General features: G+C 39.8%; 1 protein-coding gene and 1 pseudogene across 1 annotated transcript in view; both read right to left on the bottom strand.

Annotated features, from left to right (window-relative positions):
* The window catches only part of Trhde (thyrotropin releasing hormone degrading enzyme), a 335,962-nt gene that overhangs the window by 106,625 nt on the left and 204,879 nt on the right, over window positions 1–24,458 (bottom strand). The window lies entirely within an intron of this gene.
* LOC127215749 (ras-related protein Rab-9A-like) lies at window positions 17,047–17,899 on the bottom strand (annotated as a pseudogene).

Genomic DNA, 24,458 nt, shown 5'->3' with positions numbered 1-24,458 from the left:
AGTGACACAGTTTTGGAGCTTAAATAATTATCATGTATGTATTTGCATGCATGCATATGCGTGGGGGGTACAAATTAGTGTATATGTGAGTGTGAAGTATTATATTAAAATTAGCATATGTGTGTTGAATACATATTAAAATTGGTACACATGTGTGAAGGACATATATTAAAAAGGGGTGTGTGTATTTTGTATAGAGCAGTTCAAAACAGGATCTAAAAGAAAAGTGTGAGCCGTCAATGTTATTTTCATGATGGCTCTTTATTTGTTCATGTCTACTTTTTATAGAGGCTAGATATAATTACATGTACCTATATGTAAGGAAGCATATGTGGTTAATATATTTTGAGAAATAAAATACTGAATTATAAAATTTGATAACTACCATGATAAGAAATATAGAATAATACAAGTGCAAAATGTGCTTATGTAATCAATATGAACCAATCCAAGTGATAAGGTGTAAGCCAGGATGATGACAAACCTATCTGTCAACTATGACATAGTCTTCCAGAAGTCATTAGTTTATACTGGGCTGCTCAGGGCTTAGTAAGCAATGGCTCTTTATGTTTAAATGACAGCCTATTGGAAACTCCTTTGTGCCTACATGTCCCTCTCCACCCGCCATCCTTACAAATACACAGACTGCAGTAAACCCTTTCTCCAAGGCATCTCCTTTAACTTTCATTAATGCATACCATTGTCATATGCCGACAAGGTCCATTATGACAGATCAAAGCACACACCCAGGGTGAACTCTTCCAAGAAAGGACCCTACAGCACCCATGCAACCTGCTACAGCACCCATGCAACTGCACCGCCCTGCCACAGGCAGCCAGTCCAACAACACGGCTGTGATTTTACACTGTTTGACACTAACATTGACCCCTTTAATTGTGGAACTTCTATGCAATATAATATTCTCACTCCATTAATCAATCACCCTTAAAGCACTCTCTCTCTCAAAAAAAAAATCTCAATTTCCCAAAGGACTTGTTCCTCAAATGAGAATGTTCTCATCATCCCAGCAAATGAGCTGACAAACCACAGCGTTTGATGCGCCTCCAGATACTATCCCTCTCACACCTTCTACTCCTTCCTCTGTCTATACTCCATTGCGTCTTAATCTTGGTCTTCTGTACACTTGTATGAGTCCATAAAACATAAGCATTTATGGGGAGCCGGTGAGACTCCTCTTTTGAACGCATCAGCTCTGCTCCCTGAATTTCCTTGACAAGCTCTCCTCCTATGTATTTTCCAATCTTGTCTACCCACCCCGAGGGGAAAACCTGTCAGTTCTTCAGAGGCACTAACCCTTGCCACCTGGGGAGACAGAGACTCTGAAGCAGTCAGCTCCAGCTTCCCTTCAGCACAAAAGAGCATCTTCAGATGGTTGAAGTGGTCCCCTCAAGGTAATGATGACTCGATCCCTTGTTTCCTATAAAACACAATCAGTTTGCTATGGACTAATGAAAATAGAGTACTTTGTAATCATAAAGAACTGGCCTGTTTTCCCATGTCTTAGCGAGGCTGGAGCCAGGGAGCTCAGAAATAAGATGTAGAAATATAGCCAATATTCAAAAGTCAAAGTAACACTGAGCTCTTCATTATTGCTATATCCTATAATTCATTACATTTCAGAGGATATACTGCCTGGATATTTTGATGTTGCCTGGAGCAGTCTACACACTTCTATATTTAACTGACCTGGTCTGGTGAACACCATTTTTTTTTAAACACCTATTTTAAAGAAGTCTGCAAAGAGGTGTCCAGTGGGCTGACCATATGATCTTTAGTCAGTGTACAGGACACTTAATATGCATGGCTATAACAAAGGCCACACCTTCCAGCACAGCTAAAGGCTGTACATACTTCTGTTTTGAAGGAGGATGAATCACATTTCTCTGTATCTTGAAAATGTCTATTCACCAAGCTAACCTGGTTGATAATGTGGCAACCTATAATCACTTGTGACTGAAAATTCCAGCCTGAAGAAAAGAAATGGACAGTGACACACCTTGAGGCGCTTTGTGGAAAGGAATCAGATTGTTTCTTAGCAAGAGTCATCATGCCTTCATAAAACAAGGTCCAGGAGAGGTACTGGTCTGAATAGAATATCATAAACAATATGCCACAATAGGAGACTTGAAAACTCAATTATCATTTAGTAGTTTTACTCTTTCTGTCTCGTGTGTGTGTGTGTGTGTGTGTGTGTGTGTGTGTGTGTGTTATTATTAATATAACTTTGTAACAATCTGAGTACCTAATGGCTTCAGAGATACTAAACATCTCCAGAGAAAGGACATCCTCTCCTCAGATTTGGCACATCCCTTCCCTGCAATTGGCTAAGATGAGCTCCCTTAATTCAATAACGGTTGACAAAGAGAGAAACTGTATGCACACATGACAATTACTTTGTATTCTTGAACACCAGCTATTCATCAAGGATACAGCCTTTATTGTTTCACTGGTATGTTTACACAATATGTAATCACTTTTTAAGAGAAGGTAATCTTCCAAACTCAATTACTTCCTTAGCATATGTTTGGTGAGTTTGTTGTTGGTTCAATATCCCACAGAATACAAATCGGGATGACATAAGCACACCTCATCCTGGGGAGCTGAAGGGTCTAAAAAATGACATCTGTGCTAGCCTTAAAAGGTGAACATACTCAGGCGCCATCTACATGTTGTAACAGGAATAGTATGTACATAGCCAGGCAGTGGAGGAGGTGAAAAACCTGATGTATAGACGGTCAGACAGATCGGAAGCCAGGAAGCCATGTAGTGTGGGATTGTGTGGGCAATAAGTTTGAACCATATTTTAGAACTCTGAATTGCAGAGCTAAATATTTGGAAGGGATGAGGCTTAAGCAAGATAACCCAGAACTGGTAAGAGCTAAAAAGCATCTTACCAGAACAGGGAAGATAAACAGAAACAAACAAGAGAAATGAGTAATAACAAAACAGTTTAACAAATGTGACAGAGGTAAATTTGAATTTTAGTCTAAGATAGGGGAAGATGGCATTGGAAGATGTGCATCTATACATAGGAGAAAGCAGTTAAACTAGTAAAATCACTTGCAAAATGTGTAGTTTTAAAGATAGGCAAAGAAGCAGAGGACTGGAGAGGGTTTAGCTGGAGGCATAAACAGGGTTACGATGCCAGGCGAATGTACTCTTGTTTCAGTGAAGACATCGGGAAGCAGAATCTATAGAGCTTTCCAGAGACCATATAGTCTACTCTGCAGAGCTCAGGGTAAGCACCAGGGAAATTAAGTTAAAGGCAAAGGGGATGCCAGAGTGTGATAGACAGCAGAAAACAACCTCATGGAAGATGTGGTTGAGGTTTATGCTTCCAATTTCAGGGAAAATAATATTTAACAGGCGACTGTAGTCAGTAACAATTAAGAAAGGACTATTTTAACATCCCGTGGGTGTGAATGAAGCTAAAACCATGTGAACAGGAGGCATTGGTGTTTTGCTTATTTTTGGTTTTTCAAGACAGGGTTTCTCTGTGTAGCCCTTGGTTGTCCTGGAACTCACTTTGTAGGCCTGGCTGGCCTTGAACTCGCAAAGATCCATCTGCCTCTGCCTCCTGAGTGCTGGGATTAAGGGTGTGCAGCACCACCCACTGTCCAGACTTTTTTTTTTTTTTTTTTTTTTTTTTTAATATGGGAGGAAATGTTGTTCCAACAAATAATTGAGTAGAGATGGTGATTGGAGACATGCAGATCAAGAGATGGGTGTTAGAACACACTAGGTTTCCTGAGACAAAACAGGAGAGGGAAAGGGGGGGATTTTAGAGACCAAACCACAGATGGAAACAGTCTCGGGTCAACAGTGTGCAACTGTGCAAGGAAGCAGGGTCCTGTCAGTCTGTGTCAGCACTGTGGACACACACCCAAATCACTTCTTGGCACACACATGATGATTCTCAGTCAAGCAAAGGTCTGTCTCATTCAACAATGCAAAGGCAGATTTTAGATTATGTCATCCTGAGAATGGAACTGGATTCAAAGTAACCACAGTGAGTGGGAAGGAATGAAAGTTGTGGAGCTGTAGAAAAGCCCTGTGTGGGCAGAAACCACTCAGAATGTATCATTCCCTGAAGAACCGTGGTGTGATATCGTCAGGACATAACAAAGAAGATACCATTATTTTGTCTAATCAGGAGTTTGAGGCTTAAAAGGCTGTATAGCTTGCCGAAATTGACCCAGATTAAGTGAAAGAGCTATGATTAGAAACCCACTTCTATCCAACTCGAAATCATTCGCTTCAACTGACGCAGGTTACTGTCTTAGGATTTGCAATCAAGATAGAACCTAGACACTTTTTAAAGCACTGTACGAAATGAAAACCCAGAGAGGAAAATGCTGCGGAATATTGTTTTAACTAGGCAAAAGTGTGGTACACCTGTGTAGGCTGTAGAAAGTAACTTTAACTGTGTAAAGGTGTGTTACATTTGTTTATGATGCATTTGCTTAACAATGTAAAGATGTGTGGTTAATTATGCAAAGATGTGCTGCCTGCCTGAGGCACCTGATTGGGCTAATATAACGCTGAACTGCCAAAAGCTAGGCAGAGAAAGGTCAGGCAGAGAGAGAATAGTAGGAGAAAGCTAGGCTTGTGAAGAACAAGGAGAAGAGAAAGTAAAGCAAGGGAGCAGACAGCTGTGGGCCAGACACAGAGAAGTGTAAAGAAGGATAAATAGAAGGAAAGAAAAGTAAAAAGCCCCAAGGCAAAAAGGCAGCTACAGTGAAACAGGCTAAACTAAAAGAGCTAGCCAGGAATGAGCCTGAGTTAGACCTAGCATTCGTAAGTTTCTGTGTGATGATTTGCGAGATGGCTGATAGCTCAGAAGAAACAGGCTGCTACAGAAAAGGTTAAAATGTTCCTTTTAGAGTCAGTAACATCCTGACAGCCGAGAACGAAGGGAAATGAATCCAATAAGATGCGTTCCCAATGCTCTCAGGCTGGAAATAAAGTGGACACTTGGAGGGCACGGCAGAATGGACCATGTTTACGTTCTAAGAAACACCACGCCGCCTTAGTGCCAGTTCGGTGCAAAGCACAGGATACAGAAGCGGGAACTGTGTGAAAACACACTGCTCAGATCGCTGGCTGCCTTCACCTTCTCCTTCGTGAAAGCCACAGCCCTCAGCTCACTCCAAGTCAATGACTGCTTAAGAATAACCAAAGGACGTCCATGAATTCCAGTGCGTTGGGAGCTCCGGCAGTGGGGATATGATTCAAGGACGCCCCTATTCTGGGAGCTATTTCCTGAAACAGGCTACCCAGACGGCATTCTCCTATGCAAGCTTCTTTCCCCAACCTTCCCTTGTGTGGATTGTGCCTCACAATGAGGGCATCTCTCAGAACTCCTCCTGTTCCCTCAACCAGTGGTGCTCTATGTATCATGGTGTCTGTCCTTTAGAAAATCAGGATTTGCCATATGGAGATCCCCACAAGTATGAGCTGATTTTGTTCTGTCACAGACATAGCTGGAACTCAGTCTACTCTAGTAACAAGAGTATACACAAAACTGCAAGTTTCTTCTCAAGCCCCTGGCTAGTAGACCTTCTATGTCGTGGGCGCATGGTTCTTCAGGGCGCGTGGTTCTTCATTCCACTGTCCAGCTGGAAGGGAGTAATCCACATCATCGCTTCCACAGACAGAGAGACTGAAGGCAAGGGAGGAGATCATTTGCTCAATATCTGCGGGCACAGTTAGCCCTGGTACTTGTCTAAAGTAGCTTCCATACACTATGTTGCTTTTAATTTTAGGTCTTTAAAAAAGCAGAGAAACCTGTGCGGTGAGACATCCCAGTTACAGTCTGCGTTGTTGAAAGGGTTATCATACTGATTTCAAAATCAAACTGATTTTCAAATGTTAACTTCCGGAAAGAAATCTCTTCACTAAGCATGAACACATATACAGAAGAACATTTTGGCATTACTTGTTATTAAAGAGTGCCTTTGGTCCGAAAGGGGGGGGATATTATACCTTCCCATTTCTTTTTAAAGAAAACATGCTTTCTGCTTTTAAAGATAAGTGCTATTTTAACGTGTGAAAAATGGGGTGGGGGAGGAAAATACCTAATCTTGAACATCCCTGACTCACATACTGATCAACCACCACCCCCCCCCAGCCATGCTCCCCTCCGTGTTCTCCTTCAAATTCATGGCTTCTTTTATTCATTAGCTGTTGTCACATACATATGTCTGTGTGTACATCAATACATAAATATAAGCTGCTCTGCCTGTGAAATGTTTATATATAAACATATATGGTTTCCAGAGCTGATCACTTGGTATTGGATTACCAATTGGTGTGATCTTCCCTGGGGAAGATTATTTCTCCTGCTCTCAGCTTTCTAATTTGACTGTAATTATATTATAATCTAAGGGAGGGGGGATTAAGAGTAGGCAAAGGATGAAGACGTAAATAAAATTAATTCTAATCATGAAAGCAAAACGGATGCCCAATTTCTCCATCACCCACCCATGGAGCCTTGGAGTCCTCTTTGATTTATTACTTCCCGAGGCCACGCCTCTACCTCAGTGCAGCTGAATTGTTTCATGGCCTCTTAATGACAGCCCAGGGTGCATTCTCACCCTCACAAATGCATCCTGTGGGTCACATCAAACTAATTTTAATAAGTACTTCAGAGGCTTAATGTCCGCTAAGCACCCTGGTTCTGCTGTCAACTCAAGCTTGAAAGATGATTTAAGTATCTACGATTAGACTTTAGAGGTAGTAGTAACAGCGACAACTGTATCATTTCAATTAAGAACAAGAAGGAAGTCCACCTGTATTTTTTTTGACAACTCATTAAAATTAGTCATAAAATAACTGGAATAGCGTTTGCCATACCATATAACAAGCTTCAATACAGTCATATTGAATTGTGATCATCTAAGTTCCTTGTCTCCTAAAATCTTTGCTTCCAACCACCCATCCTAAGATCATAATCAAGGTCACAGTAATAATAATATTGAATACTCCTCATCTTCCTGTATAACCAATGGTCAGCTTCCAATGCAGTTAAACTCTTTTGCTCATGAAACCATGTCTTACATGCTATCATTATCACCTTGCACTAAGCACAATGATACCTACACATTATTTTTCATAAATTTTAGAGTTTTTTTAATAATTAGTGGATTGTGCCACAGTGTGTATGTGGAGGTCACGGGAAAATTGTGTAGAATCAGTTCTCGCTATCTACCTTGACATAGGTTCCAGAGAGCTAACTTAGCTCACTGAGTTTCAGAGGTAAAGTGCTTTGGCCTGCTTAGCCATGTCACAGGCCCTTGGCTCATATACAGTTTTTTTGTATTTTTTTAAAATTAATCATATGATAGGACACTTTTCAAAGCTGTGTTAACTCTTAATGTTTACCCTCTCTTCTGAAGTCATATCTCATATCTAAAATAGAGTTTCTGTCATTATTTTACATAAGTAAAACTATATTTAGTTCCTATTATCCATATATACTAGTAGCAGTCCTACAACTTACTGAGACTATAACTTCCCCATTACCAGTTAAATAAAAGCCTAACTAGAAGAGGTATATCTACTAACTCTTTGTTAATTGCAACTCTATAATCCAGATTTTGGCAATCCAGCCAATACACAGGTACTCGGCTCTCATGCCATGATATATAGAGATATTCTTCACTGGTACCACATAGATTTTCAGTATTCAGGCAGAGGTAATCAAATAAGGAAACACAGAGCCTCCATCCAAGGGAAGGACCACATGTCTAGAGACAAGAAAATGAGGAACTTTCATTCAGCATGGTGGTACACACATTTAACCCCAGCACTCGAGAGTAAAGGCAGGTGGACATCTGAGTTCAAGGCCAGCCTGGTCTACAGAATAGGTTCCAGAACAGCCAGGGTTACAAAGAGAAAGGGTATGGATGAACATGATACTGTATACAGATAAATGGACATAAAAGGATAGAACTAAGAGCAGTAGTTAACAAAATGGGACACAAAGAAATGGTCATTAAGATAAAAAATGAAACATAAGAATCTATAAATGAAAAACAATAAGAAAGTTCTGGATTTTTAAATGACCAAAGACAAAAGGCAAGAAAAAATCATGCAAATGAGTGATATTAAGGGGAAAGAGTAGGGATCTAACTACAGAAAATGTTATAAGTTAAAGTTGATATGATTTCTATCAACTTTCATATTATGTATGGAATCTCTGATTAAAAAGAATTTTCATTAAATTTTAACCAAGAGGTAAAAAGTCTAACAATATATTTAAAAAGTCATAAATCCTAAATTTATACTCTTTAAAACAGGTTTAAATGTAAGCAGACTTTTAAGGGCTTTTTATAATATTTTACTTTAGAAAAAAACAACGGATCAACTGAAAAAAAATAAAAACTTCATAACTTTAGATGATGCTGAGAAACTACTATGTAATCTATGAAAATAGGTGTAAATATATGGGTGTGTTTGGGTAGAATGTTTCTGGAAATTCCACCTGTATATAAAACCCCATGTATAACATATTAATGTAAATACACATCATGTAAGGCATCATGTACACAAGTACCAATGCCTGAAAGGAAAGGGCATGCCAAGGTCAATTACAGATTATTTTTGCTTGGAACATTGATAATTATTACATGCTTGCTAGACCTAAAATGAAAAAAAAAAGATGCATAGCGTAACCCACATTCTAGATCAAACAGTAAAAAACGTGTTTTGGATGCATGTCATTTTGTGACTTTTATTTAAGTAAGAAAAAGATTTTCACAGAGGAAGAAGAAAGAACTATGGAATAGTAGAACACAGGTAATATGAAGGGTATAAGGATGTTTGAAAAAGTCATCTGGAAATCTATTATTTTGTACACTTCCTCTATAGAAGCATGTAAAACATACTATCACCCTATACAGGGAAAGCTGTTCCTACCAGAGGACATGGGTTGAAAGTAAAAAGTATACTACGGACACAGGACATGCAGATATCAACTCAGTACTGACCAAGATTTCTTACTTGCTGGCTATCTTTCATATTACTAGAAAGTGCTATGTAGGCTGCTGACCAAGAAAAGTTACCAATAGTCTTTCCCATCTGTAAACTCTGCAAGCTACAATAACCTCCTGGGAGAATGCGCACAGATGCACATGAATAGAAAAATGACGTGTAAGAGTAAAACCATATCGCAGTACACCATATTCATATGTTTTGTGGAAACATCCATGGTTTATTGGTCCAATTAAGAAACTCCGGGATCAAATATGCTTCACTATAGATTTTGATGGGTAAATACATCATTGCCCAGCAATTTTAAGACAAGCATCCATAGAAAATGAAGGAAATTCAAGTCAAGAAGACTTGAGACTTGGAGGTCAGCTCTCCAGAATCATGGGCATATGTTCCACATGAATGAGATTTATTAGATAGAAGCATAAATAACTCTGTCCTTCATGTAGACGCAAGACTGTCATTTGTGAGGGGTTTTTTTCCCCTATGAAAATGGAGATATGCAAGTCACTTACTCATTCAGACAAAATGTCTCTGGATGTCCCCCTGCAGTGAAGCCTTACCTAGCTGCTGCTCTGAGCCTCTCATATGTTCTGACACCATGGACAAGGACAAAAGCATAGTATATTTTTTCATTAAGCATCCATATGAGGAATTCTTCAAGGATGGACTCACACAAGAGGCTGATGAGATTACTTACACAGAAGGACCATCACTGAGTTCAAGAGCAATGCTGAATAAAGCCATGCTTCCTAACTCCACTATGCTATAAAAACTGCATTTACCATCCTACTCAATCCTTGATAAATAAAACATGCATTACAAGACAATGCCAACAAACTGATGTTTCGATCATTGCAATTAATCCAGACAGGAAATGAACCCATTGGGTTCTGCATTTCATCTTATCACCCGTGTGTGTGTGTGTGTGTGTGTGTGTGTGTGTGTGTGTGTAAAAGGGCAAAAAAGAAATACAATTTCTTTATGGCAAGGACATGAAAACTGGATGCTACATTTGAATCTTTGTTGTTGTATTTAATGCATGGTATGACTGATCTTCCAAAAGGTAATAAAATTACCTTACTGCATTCATCTTTGCAAAAATAAGAGAAATGATGGCTTGAGTAAGGTTGTTCTCTGTCTTCCCCTCTGCTATTCTGTTTTGAGGACAAGTTTACAAAGGGATGAAATGCCAAGATTAAAGTTTGACCAAACCTCATTCAGCTGTTTTCAAGAAAATAAATTAGCCTCTTCACATGTTCCATTGATAAATGGGTTATCTGTTGCTTTGCTTTTCCTCCAGAAAAAGACAAGTCATAGGTTCAGTTCTGTTGCATTTATGCTGCAGAGGGCAGTGGCAAGTGGGTTAGATAGCATCTAGAAGTCAGTCAATAAGGAAAATCCCACAGCTACCCCTGCTTGTAAAACAGAAGGACAGCTTTTGCTTCCAGCTTTTGGGTTTTGTTTTCAGTGTGGCAAAGCACAGATGTATCTTGTCCCTAGAGACATCCAAAACTCAAAGACATATCGTCCAGGAGAACAAAGCAGCCCCGCATTTATCATGAAGTAAATTCTCCTGACAGGGGTGGTTCAGGAACAGAAAGAAAGAAGCCTGAGTTTTCCTTTCAAGACAACCTTACTGTAATAAATTCAGTAATTGTATATGAGAAATTCATTATTTAGTCTTTGCATTTGACGTTTACTGCCATCAAGCTAAGCCAATGAAATCCAAAGCTTCAGTTTCATATTTGAAGGGGAGAAAATAACTCTTAGGAATCATTGTAGTTGTACTCATTGCAACCCAAGCAATCCTGAGGTTGAGGCAGAAGGATTGCCCAGGCTACCTCTGTGAGGTGAGGCTCTGTCTCAAAAACCAAACACACATCATATAAATGGCATCCACAAATCAGTTTGAGAACAACAGCTCTATGAAACAAATATCCCCACAATCTTAAAAATATGCTATGGTCTTTCCCCCTTGAGACCTACAAGGAATTGTTATTAACACTCCCCTCACAAACATATACATCACAGGTTTATCTATCACTGTTCAAAACCTTGACTTCTTGAATATATATGTCTTTCCAAAATCGTTATTTCCAGCTGCCAATATAAGAAAGAAACATTGATCGTAGTTACTACTAGAAGCCTAAAAAAAAAAAAAAAAAAAAAAAAAAAAGAATAAATCACCCATCCTCTTCTTTCGAATATCAAAAGCCAACTTAACCTTCTTGTGATACAATACATATAAAGGAGAAACAAACTGGCCACTCTTTGTCTTATTTCTTATAGAAATGAAAAGAAATTCTATTTCACTCATGTCAAATTTCCCACTCCTCCCACATCATGGCTCCAACCTGCACCAGAATCACTGAAAAGACATTAAAATGAGATGGAGGGGAAGAAATGATTGGATCTCAATGCTATACGAATGCTTTCTCCGGTAGCCTACAGAATGGGAAAAGAACTCCACCAACCCCACATCCAAATGAGAGCTTATCTCCAAAATATATAAAGAACTCAAGAAACAAGATATCAAAAGAATCCAATTAAAAATGGTGTACAAACCTAAACAGAGAATTCTCAACAGAAAGATCTTAAATGGCTGAGAAACACTTAAAGAAATGTTCAACACCCCTAGCTATCAGGGAAGTTCTAATCAAAACAACTCCGAGATTCCATCGTATACCTGTCAGAATGGCTAAAATCAAAAACACAAGTGGCAGCTTATGCTGGAGAGGATGGGTAACAAGGGGAACTCTCCCGCATTGCTAATGGGAGTACACACTTGTACAGCTACTTTAGAAATCAATATGATGGTTTCTCAGAAAACTGGCAAGACCCAGCTATCCTACTCTTGTGCATATACCCAAAGGATGCTCAGTTATACCACAAGGACACTTGCTCAACTATGTTCATAGCAGCTGTGTCTGTAATAGCCAGAACCCGAGAACAACCTAGGTGCCCCTCAACCAAAGAATGGTTAAAAAAATACGTGATTTGAAGGCAAATGGATAAAACTAGAAAACAAAAACAAAAGACCCTGAGTGAGGTAACCCAGATTCAGAAAGACAAACATGGTATATACTCACTCATAAGTGAATACTAGCTGTCAACTAAAATATAACCATTCTACTGTCCAATAGATGCAGGGACTATAGGTAACAAGGAGGGCCCAAAGCAGGTGCAGGGGGATGCCTGGATCTCCCTGGGAAGGGATAATAGGAGAGACCTCTGGGATGGTCTGTGGGGGTGGGAATGTGAACTTGAGGTATCCAATTTGAAGTAGATGGAGGGGGGAGAGTACTAAAAGAGATGACAGGAAAATGGGGGAAGGTCTTTTCAAGGTCATGTATAAACCTGATGCAAGAAACACTCCCATGAATCTGCAAGAATGACCCCAGCTAAGACTCCTATCAATAATACATATTAAGCCAGAATGGACTCTCTCCTGTGATCATATTTTTGTCTACCTCCAATTGTCATCAGAGAGCCTTCGTCCAATATCTGATAGAAACAGATGCAGAGCCCCACAGCCAAACATTAGGCCACACACTGAGAAGCCTGAGGAAGAGAGGGAGGAAGGATTGTAGGAGCCAAAGTAGTCAAGGACATCAGAAGGAAACCCACAGAAACGACTAAACTAGCTCATAGGAACTTACAGAGTCTGAACCAACCATGTGCATGGAACTGACACAGTCCTGTGTATACCTTACAGTTGTGTAGCTTTGTTTACTTGTTGGACTTCTAACAATGGGAGTAGGGGCTGTCACTAATGCTTTGGCTGGCTTTTAGGACCTTCTTCTTCATAGTGAATTGCCTTGCCCAGCCTAAATACAAGAGGAGGTAGGTACTTAGTCTAACTGCAACTTGATATGCCATGCTTTGTCGATACCCATGGGAAACCCTGCCCCTTTCTGAACAGAAACAGAGGAATAGATTGGGGGTTGGAAGGAAGGAGAGGGGACAGAAGGAAAGAAGTGGAGGGAAGCTGCAGCAAGGATACAAAATAAATTCAAATTAAAAACAAAAGAATGTTTTCTGAAGCAAAAGTGAAAAACAAAGAAATATTAGTACAAGTAGAATTAGTAACAAAAATGCTAAAAAAAAAAAAAAAAAAAGGAGGGAACAGATCAATGGTTTGTTTCATTGGACAGTGAGCTCTGTGACAACTGGCTTTCAGGGATGTGGAGGGGCAGAACTGTATGAGGCTTTCATCGTAGAGGCAAAGGGTGTTCTTGGAATATTCCTAATTTCTCCATCAATGCTGTCTAACGAATACCCAGGAACCAAGGAAGGGATACACACTTAAGTTTGAAGAGAGAAATTGGGGACACACAGGAGAGGGTCCTATTCCATGATTGCCAACAGATGAGGTGTCACCTCAAACTGAAGAACTCTCTTTAAAAGTATGCATGTAATGTTTACAAGAAAGGGAGGCCATGGATTTAAAAGAGAAGAAGGCAGGGTGTATGCAAGAAGTTGGAAAAAGGAAAGAAAGGGAAGACATGCTGTAATGATTACATTACAATCTCAAAAAAATTATGAAAATTGTCCAACATACATCTTCCTATGTTTCATATTTTGTAGGAAAAAAAGGTTAAATTTTAATCAAAGAACAAAAATTTTAGAAAGTCTTTTAAAAGATCTGAGAAATTCAAAGAGAGAGAGAGAGAGAGAGAGAGAGAGAGAGAGAGCGAGAGAGAGAGAGAGAAGGAAAGGCTGGGGTTGTGATGTACGCCTTTAATCCCAACACTCGAGTGGCAGAAGTAATCGCATATCTGTGTGTTCAAGGCCAGCCTATATTGAGACCTTATCTTTTATAAAATAAATGCAAGCATTTAATACTGTATCACTGCTAAACAATAGGGAACCATGTTTACTGATAAAGATTTTAAAAAGTTCTCCAATATAAAACACAACAAAAAAATTCTCCAAATTCACTGTTGTTGCTATCTGAAGCAAAAAAAAAAAAAAAAAAAAAAAAAAAAAAAAACATGAACATCAACTACAAGTCTCGGAGGACTGAAAAGCCAGACTTCGCTTCTGGTGAATCCATTCTGATTGCTATCTCCCCACTAAATGATAACTAGAATACCTCAAGTTGATAAATCATATTTTATGGGCAATGTGCTCCCTAAACATTTAGGAAAAATTTCAAAAGATGATCATCGGGTTGTAGTTAACTGAAGATACGCCTGCCAGTGTCAGAATCCAACTTCTTCCATTTCCTGACTTGATAACATTGTACAATTCCCTACCTGTGTTCCTGCATCACAGACCAGGGGTGGTAATCACACACATACCATGCTGTAAGAGTCAAAGGATTCAGTTATATAAATAACATACAAAAAAAGGACCGTGCACATAATCATAAATGTCAACTGATCTTATTATTTCAAATACTATAGTACTTAAATATGCTAATCCCCTAAACACCAACTTAAATGGACATGATGACCAAAATAATCTCAACCAACCTGAATCAGTCACAAGTTTCCTGCTTCGCTAAATGACCTTCCAGAAGGAAAATTATGTGTCAATAAATGTTCATACACTTCATCTTAAAATGAAGGGGTTGGAAAACAGTTTGGGGAATACATAAACAAACACAAACATTCAAATGCTTGGTTATTGTGTGGCTTAGGTTTATGGTGCTGAACACGGGCACATGTACCAAAAATTCTTAACTTCATGCCAGATATTTGGTTGGCACTAAACTAACTGAATCCTGACATAAAACGAAATGCAGAGGCAGTCACAACCAAACTGCATGACGGGTTTGGATTTGGACCTGTTCCTCTCTGCAGAAGCGGCACAGATCCTGGGAGATGCTGGTAGTCTCAGACAATGGATTTCTCTACTCAGGTTTTCTGGGTTTCAGACCTCATGGCATAGAATTCCTCTAAGGATTCTCAGGCTGCTGGTTCAAGTTTATAGAAAAGGCAAGCCAGGTGTCTTAGTTGGGGTTTCTATTGCTTTGAAGAGGCACCATGACCATAGCAACTCTTAAAATGAAACCATTTAATTGGGGCTGTTTTACAATTTCACAGGTATAGTCCATTATCGTCAGGGTGGGAAGCATGCCTTCTTGCAGGTGCTGGGAAAGGAGCTAAACTTTCTACATCCAGATTCAGCAGGCAGCAGGAAGAAAAACCGGTCCCACACTGGCCTGGCTTAAGCATGCAAGACCTCAAAGCCCACACCCAGTGGTGCACTTCCTACTCCAGCAAGCCCACACCTCCTAATGGTGGCACTCCCTGTGAGCCTCTGGAGGGGCCAATTACAGTCAAAGGACCACGCCAAGCCAAGCAAAGCTGCAAGAGATAAAATGGGGACAGATGAGAAGGGAAAGAGACTCCCTAAAGTATCTGTAGATCAAGTCTTCGAGAACTACCAATGTAAACACTGGCCTTATTAACCAAGAAAGAAGTTGTGCCTAAAATTCATTAAAAGAATTAAAAGAGAGAGAGAGAAGTAAATGATTAGATGAAGGAAATTTTAGAATAAGTGAATAATCTTCTCCATGGCAAAAGTCAGTAACATTTGACTATGTGCAGCAAGCGATCGCATACACAGTAGAGAATGCTTAAATCTTGCTTAGGATGCTCAGAAAGCTATCTGCACTTGAGAAAAAAAAATATATTTCAGGCTTTAGCTTGTTGTAATTCTTCAAAAATATGGTGTGGGGTAAAGTACCAGAAACCATGAACCCTCAATAAATAATACCTAATAACATGAGAAAATGCAGCCTTGGAAGTTACTATCACAGTTTTATCTTATTCAACCTACAAAAGAGAATAAAAGTAGTAAAACAAGGTTTGTTGCGATGGCTCAGCAGTTAAAAGCACTTGCTTCTGAGCTTAACCTTCCCGAAAGTAGTCCATGGTATGTGTGCTTGTGTTCTCTCTCTCTCTCTCTCTCTCTCTCTCTCTCTCTCTCTCTCTCTCTCTCTCACACACACACACACACACACACACACACAAGCAATAACATTTTAAACTGATAAAACAGGGGTTTGTTGATGGGTAAAATTCTTTGCTAAAGATGAATGTCTTAGGAGTCCAAATTTAGAGTTCAATTTCTAATGATATCACTGCTTCCCCCCCCCCCAGAAAATCCTTAGTCTCTTGTGCTCAGAAAGAAAAATTTAACAAAGAAAGAAAAGATTGAACACTTAAGTGAAGTCCATCCTTTAGTTAATAGACTGCCCCTTCCCACCCAATCTCCTGTACTACCTGTATTATATGACTGGATCTCTCCTCTATCTCCATGTAATACACTCTAGGGTATCCTCAGTGTTCTGTCTTCTAGTTCATAATCATATCTTCAGCTTTTCTGTGTTAATTAAATTTGTCTTTAATAATTTTGATACATTTAGCAATTGATAGATGTATACAAATAGTGCCTAGAATGCAGCTTTCGAATATATGGCAAACTCACTTCTTATACATACATTTTACAGCATGTGGTACTATTCACTTCTAGGAATCCTAGTCAGTTTTTAAATCTTCTCACACATCACTCATTTTCTCAACTTATTAATGCACTAACTCTACTCTTTTTTGCATTAGATTTTAATCTTTAATAATACTGCTATAGGAATTACTTCTCTGGACCAAGAATAGAATGCTAATTACATAAAAAATATACACATATTAAAGTAATTCTCCATTTTCTTGTGTGTGGGGGGGGAGAGACAACCTAAGTGTAATTTCTAGAATACTCAAGATTTTTGAATTACAATTCAATTCTTGGTCATCTTATTAGCACTAACATTTCAAACATTAGCCCACCATTACAATTTATAAATGTAAGGTGCCATTACTGAGTAAATAGATTTCCTCCAGAGCGAATGTGTCCCTTCTCACAACAACTAATGAGGCAGCAATATTCATTTGTTAGTTGGATTTTACTTGTAGATGAACCCTCCTGCAAATATGAATTCTCATTTCCACCCTCCTCGTGTGTGTGTGCGTGCGTGCATGCGTGCACGTGCACGTGTGTGTGCGTGCGTGCGTGCACGTGTGTGTGTGTGTGTGTGTGTGTGTTTGTGTGTGTTTGTAGAATGTACCGACCATCTCTTTAATGCCATCAACAGCAAGATGAGTTTGGCTTGGGCTTTCGGTGCAGATTGACTGTGCTTGTCTGAATCAGGCGATCTGACCTATCTTCTGTAGCCAGAACTCTCCGAACGGCCTCCTCAAAGGCAGCTGCAACATTGGTGGAATCTTTTATACTCATTTCAAAGTAAGGATAGTCACCGTTGTGCCTGCACCAGGCTTGGGCTTCTTCTGCAGACACCTGCTGTTCGTTTATGTCAACCTTGTTGCCCAAAATCACAAAAGGAAAGCTCTCGGGCTCTTTCACGTCTGCATAAAATATGAATCCTTTCTTCCAGTTGCTCAGAATCTGGAAGCTTTGTGAATCATCAACACTAAAAGTAAGCAGGCAACAGTCAGAACCTCTGTAAAATGGCATCCTCAGGCTTCGGAATAGCTCTTGACCAGCCTTGTCCCAAATCTGCATGGTAACACAATGTCCATCAACCAACAAATCATTAAGAATTCCACACCTATTGTGTGGAAGAGCTGGGAATCAAATTTATTGGTTACATATCTGTTCATAAGAGAAATTTTGCCAACTCCACCATTTCCAAGAATAATTACTTTAAAAAGAGAAGATTTTCCTACCATTATTAATAGTATGAGTTTTTATTTCAGAATCCTTAGTAGTTCAGTTCAAGCCTCATTATCTTTAAGCCACACACAGGACGCCCCGGGAGCTGTTAGCCAGCCTGCCTGAGTGCAACCAGGGAAGAAGAGGCTAGCCAGCTTAGAGAGAGGTACCCAGCTCCAGCTCCAAAAGCTGGCGACTTCAGCAGAAGCATAACTCTATTCTTTATATAGGGTATGCATCACTGAACATATGTATGATTTTTTCTGTTGCAAGTCATTTCTGGAGCATGTTTTTAGCAATCGATTTCTTTGTATTATGGGGTTTTTAAATGGCAAACCATTGTTTTTCATTGAGATTCAGTTTTGGAATTCTGAGATGTCATATGAAGGTAAGTTTTTCTAGAAAGGATTTATATTTGTTCTGCATGGTATATAGAGGCATCTTGGGACATAACAAGCATTTTAAATTAAATCTTGGCCTGGGGTTTACAATGCACTAAGGCAGGCTCCATTTGAGTTCCAACACTAGTTGAGGCTTGCTTAGCGTTGAATTTTTCCAGAAGGTTTTCTTCTTCCCTTCCTTACTGCTGCCAAAGTTTACAACAGAGTTTCTTTAGGGTCTCTTAAGGATGGAGGTTTATTTCTGGGTCATCCTGTACTAAGTTTCACGTCTTTAAGGCCTTGACTTTGCAGGAGTCCTCCCGTTAATCAACTCACCTTGGGCTTCTTCTTCTTTTTTCTGCCTCTGTGAAACACTGAACACTATTCTCAAATTGTCCTGCTTGGGAAAAATGACCTTAAGACAAAAGTCAGCTTCAGTGACTTTACAAAAAAAAAAAATCTAACTCTTCCTTAAATGCAAAAATATGACGGATGAAAATCCGAGTCAAGCCTTCTAGTACTTCTATGAAGAAGGAAGGAAAAAGAAAGAGATTCTGTGTTTGAGAAACAGCAAAAACAGCAAGTTGGTTTCTGTGCCTCCAGGAACTATGTAGCATCATAAAGATAAAGGATAGAGATAACATGGTAGATCCACCACATCTTCCCTAGCAGGCTATCAAATGGCCCTCAGTCTCTCCTGAATGAATCCATGAAAAAGAAATGTGCAGAAATGTGTGCAAGTCTCATGTGGAGTGTTTTTAGGGAGAAGGCACATTTCCATTAAAACAAAAATCAAGACAACTTGGTAAAAAAGAATTGATTTTGTTGCATGACTAGAATTTTATGAACACCAGGGGACGTGGGACCTGTTTGAAGCAGAAACTCTTGAGTCTTACATCTTTGTTAGTAGCATTTGTTTGGTTCTTTGCAGGTACAATTATTAAGGACAGAAATAGATAAACTTTGGATTCACAATTTAGCAGATTCTAAGAAAAGACATCCAAGTAATAAGACAGGAGTGCCTAGTCTTTCTGAATTTTAAATGCGACTTTGGTCTGGTGGTTTAAATGAGAAGGGCCTTCCATAGGCCCAAAGGGAGGAGCACGATTAGGAGGTGTGGCCTTGTTGAAGTAGGTGTGGCCTACTGAAAGGAGGTACGGCCTTAGAGAAAGTGTGTCTGTCACTGGGTGTGGGCTTGGAGGTTTCAGAAGCTCAAGCAAGTCCCAGTCTCACTCTCCACACATGCTACCTGCCAATCTAACTACAGAACTCGGGGCTCCTTCTCCAGTAACATATCTGCCTGGGAGCCACCATGGTAATAATGAACTAACTCTTTGATTCTATAAGCCAGCCTCAGATAAATGTTTTCCTGATGAAGAGTTGCTGTGATCATGGTGTGTGTCCCCAGCAACAGAAACCCTCACTAAGACAGTTGGTAATCTGGGGCTGTAAAGATACCCTATACAGTATGATATCAATAAGTCATGTGTGGCTGATTAAAACCAGACATGTGGCTATGCCAAATAAAAACCTCCATCTGGCTTGCACACAGTATACTATGTGCATGCAAGCAAAACACTCACACACATAAAATAAAATGAATCTAAATAAAAAAGAACTGTCTGATGTGACAGTGGTGTTATAATCTATACTCCTAGAACTCCAGAGGCAGAGGCTGGGGGAAATCTCAAGTTCAAAGCCAGTCTAGGTTTAATAGGGAGTGAAAGACAGTCTGAGTTCAAATTGAGACCCCATATCAAAGAGATCTACCAATGATAAGACATAGTCACTTACAAATATTCTACAGTAAAACACGGTTCAACTTCATCGTCTTCGTATGCCTTCTCTTGTAAGTAAGTGAACTGCGAGCAGTGAGTGGGTCTTCATTCTGAATTTGCTACAAATGTTCTCTCTGTAATATGGAAGCTCATCCATCCTTGTTTTTTACTCCTTCCCTCCCTCCTTCCCTCCCTCCCTCCCTTCCATCCTTCCTTTCTTTGTGTCTTTTGGTCAGTAGAAAAACTGATCAAAACCAGGGACCTTGCTTCTTTAGCCATTAAACTTGGCTTCCCCCTTTTCAGCTACACTAGAGTCCCCTCATCCTGAAAGCAATTTAGGCACAAGAATACTTTTCTTTGTCTAACTGTAGTCCAGAGAAACACACACTGGCTTCTTTTTGGTTTTCATCTTTTGCAATTTCTTTCTCAATATTCTCTGTAAAACAAGTTGAGATTCACAAACCACCTGACTGCATGACCTTGGGCTGTTACCTAGAGGCCCACTGCTTCCTGAGATGCACTGTGGCAGCCTCCTAGCTTAATGGGATCACAGCCCACATATGGTTGCAGGGTGAGCACATTATAGAAATGAAACACTCTTTTATAGTTCCATTTATACTAATTGGAATGTTTTCTGTCGTTAATTATAAGTGTTGGTAGAAACTGGCGTAGATGAGCCATTGCAACAGTCATTCAGATTGGGCTTTTTCCATAAGCAGCTGAAGAACTCTAGTTGACACCCAGAGCAGCAGACACAGTTCACACAGTGAATACCTGCAAAGTCGCCCTGATCTGGCCCTAAGCTTTTTAAACCTGTGATCTCCACTCTTTCACAGAGACAGCACAGAAAAGACCAGAACAAAGCCCAAGCCAACAGTGCCCCTTCCAAACCATTTCAGCAGAGTGAAAAGGAAAGAAAGAAATGTGTGTGCAGCAGGTGGATTCCAAAGCAGCAATATAAATCATTAGTAACAAATGAGGCAAAGAAGGGCAGATGGGTAAGTGTTGTCATTTTAAAAAGCATGGGAAGAGAGAAAGACACCCATGTGACAGGGTTTAAGCAGAGAGGAGAAAGGGAAACCAGCCTCGGGGGACAGGAGCAGCAGAAGAAAGGACACAGGGGCAGAAAGAAACAGAGAGAAAGGGGGAAGAGGGAGAGAGGGAGAGGGAAAAGGGGAGGGAGAGGGAAAGGGAAAGGGGGAGGGAAAGAGGGGGAGGGAGAGAGGGGGAGAGAGAAGATGGGAGGTGGGCAGGGCCCTTTGGAAAGGGAACATAGTGAATGTGTACAGGTGGTGCTCTTAGTGGCTGCAGCTGAGGGCATATCCTGTCAGAACCCCAAGGACAGGCTAATACTGAATACTAACAGTAAGTAAGACTCCTTTGAATGACTTTACTCTTACCATTACACCATTGAATAAACTGCTGCCTAGTTTCATCACGTTCATGCTGGTTTTTTTTTTTTTCAGTTTTACCATTTAAATGGCTAATAAGAAAGGAACCTCTAATAGGCAGAAGTGTAAGTGAAATACAGAAATAAGATGTCTTAAGTATTTGGATTATTTTATAAGAAAAAAACACATTGAAGTAGTGATGAATCAAACACATGTGGGAAAGAAACTTTCCTTCCATCAGTCAAAGGCAGAAATTAATAATTTACCAGGGAGTGATAATGGCATTTATCAAAAAAAGTCAATAAAAGTACCTCTTCATGCTATACACATTTTCTTTCCAAGGTCAGAAAAGACAGGCATGTTAAAACCATCCCTGGCCCAGCACAAAGGCAAAGATAGAACTCAGAGTAAGTCAAGTGTCTTCTGTAGGGGAATTCTTTTGATGACTTGTCACAGATGAGGGGCAGGCCCTTCGGAGACTGCCATGAATTAGCTTTAGACTGTTCTAATCTTGCCTAAGAAGCAAGCCTTTTGCTCACTTGGCCATTCATGCTTTTGTGTTTAATGCAAAAAAGGAGAAACTGGGTTGGTTTCTCACACATCAATGTGTGACTGCAAAATTAATTTCCAGAAACTATGAATTTTTATCCCATTGCCTATTATGCACTATGAAGTAAGATCAGAGGGAACTTCTTGAGTAGTCCTGCAATTTGGTTAGCTAATTTGAGAGCAGATTTTCTATTTTATTCTTAAATACTATCAAAGAATGATTTTTTTCTGTAGCTCATATTGAAATCGTTAATTCCCTTTTATGTCAAGAAGTTCTTTCAGATATTAACTGAGATGGCTTCCAGTAATTTGAGGACATTAGTCTTACTTTGACCTTGATGTTGACAGAGAAGTGGTGAGCAGGCTAGCTATAATGACCATTTATATGTTAGAGACAATTACATAGTCATCACTTAGCCCTCTAGCCCACAGGGGATTCATATGTACATCTGTAACCTGTTATGACAGATCCCATCTTTAAATGCTTCTAAATCAATCTCCTCTCTCTCTCTCTCTCTCTCTCTCCCTCTCCCTCTCTCCTTTTGCTTAATTTTCATCATCCCTTGAGCTTGCTCACGTTTTAATGAGATCATAACCACTGATAACTGTTTCTCAGATTTCATAACTGTCCTTTTATCTGCATGTCAATATGTTGCTTACTTTAAAATATCAGTACTTGCTGTGTCTGCAAAGATTGGGAGATCAGTTGTGTTTCTTAATGAAGCAATATCACAATAGAAAAGAACCCTAATAGAATGAGAAGACCCTGAGTGAGAACTGAGATGTGAATTTCCACTCTAACATCCAAGAGCCTGATCTCACCCTCAATTCTCCAGGCTTCTGCTTGCTCTTATGTGAGTTAAAGGTAATACCATTTTCCTTGAGGAGCAATAGATTAAGGAAGACAGCAGGTGGTTCCTGTCAGCCCCTCGAAAAACAACTGACAGTACCATTCGCTGTTATTGAACTTGGTGGAACTAAAGGTCCAACTGTTTTACCGAAATGATCACAGGTACAGTCCGTGTACATACAAGCCGCTATCCAGGATGGAAGAATGTGCCAAAGAGGTCAACATAGCAGCTCATCTGATAAGTTCATATGTAAGTAATTAATTTTAGTTGACTAAGAATAAAGAAAATAAAGCTAGGAGGGAGAATCTGTTTGGAAAAGTGAGAAGTGGAAAGATTTTTTTCAACCAAAGGATGACTGTGCCTGAGGAAAAAGAATGAGGAGGAGCAAGAATCAAGCTATTAGAGGAGTCTCATGACCCCACAAGAATCAGACCATGTGAACCCCAGCATAATCAGATCACATGAACCCAGCACAGACCACAAGCGCCCTACCACAATCAAACCATGAGAGCCAGAAACCATCAGAGAAGAGAGTAACTGGCCAACTCAATTTCCCCTGCCCCTCAGAAATTCTTACGTTATTGTGACTGAAACTTCTTAAAGGAGGCTTCCATTTTCCCAAATCTAATAAACTAAAGACAGCCTTCTCTTGGAAATACTACAGTAATATTTCCACTATTTTCTTTTATTTTTGAGAAAGGGCCTCACTACATAACTCTACCTTGACTGAACCTTGCCATATAGACCAGGTTGGCCCTGAACTTCTAGTAATCTTTCTCTCGCAGCTTCCTCCCCAGTGCTGAGCTTTCAAATACCAGCCACTGTGGTTTCTCTGACAATTTCTTTACTTTAGCTCAACAGATACCTACCTAATGCCAACTACATAGAAACAATATACTAATTAGTAAAAATTTATTAGGGGAATATCCAGACATAGGTGTCTGACTTCATAAAGTTCATGTTCAAATGGGTGAGACAGACACAGAATGCTGGACAAGTGTGGGACATGTTAGAAAGTGACCAACATCATGGCAAACAAGTGGATTCCAAAAAAGGGATGGATGGAAAGCAAGCATGGTGGCAGCATTTAGGGGAAGTCTCTTTTAGAAAGTGAAATGTAAGCAAAGCTTCCCTGGAGAGCAATCTGGACACTGTTAGGAAGACAGCATTACAATAGAAGGAATTATCAGCTCTAATGTCAGGGAGTTTGGTAGAAAGGACACCACCAATGGGAGGACAGAAATGAGCACTCAGAGGCAAAAGAAAATAGTTCTGTTTGGCTCAAACAGTATGGAGTCAGTCAATAGGGACTGGGAGGGCCTTGTGTACCACTGAAACAACATTGTCTTTCATTCTTATTTTTGTTGGGTTTTTGTAGGATTTCCAGCAAAGAAGTGACATAATCTGTCTTGGTTCTAGAACCATGTCCCTGTGTGTTCCACTGAAGGACACATCTGCCGAAATGTGACAGTGATTCAGACAAGCATGTCACAAGGATGATGATGAAAACTCAGATTTTTGGATAGAGCAGACATCAGAAGTGGGACCAGATAACCCAGATAAGAGGGTTGAGAGTGGCCTAAGAAACTTAAGTTGCAACTGTGTAGAAATTGTTCCCACCACTACCATTTCTGAGCTACAGTCCGTTTCTAAGACAACTAGATAAGAGCCCAGAATTAGAATCTACATTTATCTCAAATATTGTCTTACCCACCCGCTAAAAACTTGACCCTTCATGGTCACTTAACTAAGTATCAATGTTCAACATGAGGAAAGATGCATGCATTCCATGATTCCCATGGAAATAAATGATAA

This window comes from Phodopus roborovskii, unplaced genomic scaffold, assembly GCF_943737965.1.
Source record: "Phodopus roborovskii unplaced genomic scaffold, PHOROB, whole genome shotgun sequence".
NCBI lineage: Eukaryota > Metazoa > Chordata > Mammalia > Rodentia > Cricetidae > Phodopus > Phodopus roborovskii.
This window is presented reverse-complemented; position numbering and strand designations above follow the sequence as displayed.